The sequence below is a fragment of the Zingiber officinale genome, chromosome 1A (assembly GCF_018446385.1).
Source record: "Zingiber officinale cultivar Zhangliang chromosome 1A, Zo_v1.1, whole genome shotgun sequence".
Classification (NCBI taxonomy): Eukaryota; Viridiplantae; Streptophyta; class Magnoliopsida; order Zingiberales; family Zingiberaceae; genus Zingiber; species Zingiber officinale.
This window is the reverse complement of record NC_055987.1, coordinates 31,237,970-31,241,902: the sequence shown is the minus strand read 5'-3', so window position 1 is coordinate 31,241,902 and position 3,933 is coordinate 31,237,970.

Sequence of the window (3,933 nt, the reverse complement as noted above, 5' to 3'; positions counted from 1 at the left end):
GCTCGCCAACGTCTATATTTGCGCCAACGGTCGAATCCCAATCGATTGGGGAAGCTTTGGATCGATCGACCGATCGATTCAGAGCGCCTCTGTGCTCTCTGGAATCGCCCTGAATCAATTGCCTGATCGATTCAAGGCTTCTCGAGCGATTTCCAACGCTCCAATCGATCGATCGATGGATTGGAGATTTTAATCGATCAACTGATCGATTCAGAAGCTTACTGTTCACTCAGAAACTCTCCCAATTGATTGATCGATCGATTGGGGAAGTTTCAATCGATTACCCAATTGATTCAGCCCATTTCTGCACGAATTCACATCACCCAATCGATTGACCAATCGATTGAACCCCCTAATCGATTGACCAATCGATTGAACCCCCTAATCGATTGGCTAATTGATTGGAAAATAGAAAACTGGATAGAGCTTGAAATTATTTTCGTTTCGCATCCGAGATCACCTCATTCCGATATCCGAGTCAAAAGTTATGGCCTTCGAAAGTTTACTATGTCCGAACTTCCTAGTTCCATGCCAACTTCCTATTGGACTTACGACCGCTAAGAAATCGGTCAACTTTTGACTCATCTGGACTTTCACTTTGCCAACTTCTCGTTGGACTTCTGATCACCAAGTATGATCCTCCTTGACCCACTTAGATTTACCGTCTCATGCCAAGTGTCCGGTCCTCTATGACCCACTTGGACTTTCACTAGATGTTCGGTCACCCTTGACCCATCTGGATTTCTTCGTGCCAAGTATCCAGTCAATCCTTTGACTTACTTGGACTTTTCAACACCAGATGTCCGGTCAACCTTGACCCACCTGGATTTCCACTTGCCTGGCTTCACTCACCAGGTCTTCCCATCTGCCTGGCTTCAATCACCAGGTCTTCCGATTTGCCTGGCTTCACTCACCAGGAATTTCCATCTGCCTAGCTTCACTCACCAGGACTTTCACATCTGCCTAGCTTCACTCACTAGGTCTTTCACCTGGCTTCACTCACCAGGATTTTCCTTCTACCTAGCTTCACTCACTAGGTCTTCCCATCTGCCTAGTCAACCTTGATCAGAGGAAAATTGTACCAACAATCTCCCCAAATGAACGATTGCACCTGCAATCTCTATTTACTATCAGTTTCCATGTATTGTCAAACATCAAAACACAAACATCAAGACTTGAGCTTGAGCCAACTCAAGCTTAGTCAACCTGGTCAACCTTGACCCTAGGGAATATTGCACCAACAATCTCCCCTTTTTTGATTTTTGACAATACCTTTAAGTTAGGCTAATCTCATAGCCTCAACTCTCCTTCATGCCAATGTAAGGATGATGGTTTCCTTCATTCTTCCCCTTTACTAGAGGGCAAACTCCCTCTTTAGATAATGAAGGCCTAATTTAACCACACATTCTCCCCCTATTGGCATACATCAAAAACTCTCCCCCTGAAGAGTTACCCAACGTTGTTCACAACTTCGCTCATTGTTCACAACACCATTATGAAGGCCTTATACCCTTCATTATCTTTAATGCTCATCCTTAAGCAATAACCAATCCAAACCGTGAAGGTCTCATACCCTTCATTATCCTTTAATGCTCACCCTTGTATTAGTTAGAGCCCTAGAGCCAATCATTTGATGATTGTATTATGAACTTGTTGTATCATATTCTTATATAAATAAAGACATTTATTTTGGTTATTATACTTACTTGTATTGGTGCCAAATAAACTAAGTATAATAGCGTCCTTGAGTAGAAGGTTCTTACCCATATCAATCGATTGGTTGAATCGATAGTGAGATGATATAGGGAACACTACTCTTAATCATTCCTAGTCGAGTATTAACATTCAGGGACAATGTTAATGCAATAAGACTAGCATGTAGGTCAACTCGATGACTTGATCTCACAAGTCATGAATATAGAGATATCAAGTTGACACATGGGTATGCATTGGAGAATGTATACTGAATGACCCGTCATGAGAAAGTATCATGGATCGTTATATGAGTGTCATATACTTTCTCATGTGGCTATTAGTATGACTACTAGTCCTTGGACCTGAAGTCACCATGGTTCCCTACATAAGAAGTTATGTACTTTGGTTTCGTCAAACGTCACCCGTAACTGGGTGGACTATAAAGGCGATTCCTAGGTATGTAACGAATTATCCAGAGGGATGTGAGTGATGTAGATGAGATTTATCCCTCCTATATGACGGGAGAGACATCGATATTCTTGATAGAGTGAGACCACGAAGTACATGGTCATGCCCAAATGAGTCAGTATGAGATATTGAGCTCATTTGATTTAGTGAGTCTACTAGGAGTTCAAGATTTGGATTGGTCAGAGGATGACACAGTCTATGCCTCACATTGATCAATCTAGATGTCTAGGATAGAAGGACACTTGTCATATATTGTGAGGAGTCACAATTAGTAGTCACAAGGTGATGTTGGATCTCAACATTCTTGTAACTTGGGTAGTAATGATATGTTGCTAGATACCGCTTATTACTTATGCTCCTAAATGGGTTTAGGGGCATTGCCAACGTTACAAGAACCTATAGGGTCACACACTAAGGACAATTAGATGGAGATTAGGTTCATATGATGAACCAAGAGAATTAGATTCATGTGATGAATCAAATTGGATTAAGAGTAATCCTAATTGGGCTAATTGAGTTGGACTCAAATTGATTCATGTGTTCAATGAGTCTAATTTAGATTATGACTCATTGAATCAATTTAATTAAATGAATTAGATTCATTATATTAAATTGGATTGAATTAAATGGTTGGATTAGATCAACCATGAGAGAGATTAAGTCAAGTTTGACTTGACTTGAGAGGAAGAAGAAGAGTCAAGTTTAACTTGACTATTTGCCACCTCACTTGTGAGTTGTAATATGCCTTGCAGGAATGAGGTTGCACAAGGGAATGCTCGGATCAATAGTGTCCAAGGCACCTCCGGGCTGTTGGAGGCGCCTCGGGTGCCTTGGTTGCAACTGCGTAGGAAGAAGGGTAGAAGGCACCTTACAAGGATGTTGAAGGAACCTTGAACAATGGATGGAGGGTGCCCTCCATGGAGCTTAGAGGTGCCTTCGGGTGGATAAGTAATGTAGGCGTCGAAGCTTATCGACACCGCGGAAAAGGGGATAAACTTTGGCTGAAGGCGCCTCCTATGGAGGTTGGAGGTGCCCTCAATGGCTTACTTAAGCCTCGTTCGAGCATAGTCAAAGAAACACTTAATTTCAGCAATCTTTCAACTGCGCACTGCTCAAAGAATGATCCGACAAAGTCATAAATTGACTTCGACAACCGAAAGCCTTAAATTCCCTCTTCTTACTTGTCAGTATATTTTTTATTATTGCATTAAAATTGTACTTCAAGTATATTGACGACTCACCCTTCCTTAAAGGACATGAACCAACAAATTAAAAATAATAAGAAGAAGAAATTGTAAGATTTGCAATATGCGACCAATGAAACTTTTAGATCCTATTTCAAGATTTACAAATTTTAAATTGAAATAAAATATAGGACCATCTAGGGAGCAAACAAGCTACTAACCTGGGTTTTCAAGCATGTTCCGGTTATGATCACCCTCTATATGCATGAGAGATGTATAGAAGCTGCTGCTACCTGCCACAACTTTGGTTGACAGAGGATGAAGCCGTTATTTCTTGCTAGTAATTAAGATTAATTAGTAAAAGCATCCATACATTGCAATTGTTCCTTTATGGAAGAGTATATAACAAGGATTATAATAATTCATAATCACTGGCTTATAGACATTGCAGTTTTCTTGTCTAGTAGCTAGCAACAGACAAGATATTAGACAATGAGAAACCATAGCAATTCATAGTTGAAGCCATTGATAAAGCACAGCACATTAATTTAGACATAGGAACGCTACGTGGATTTAGCCAGTTGGA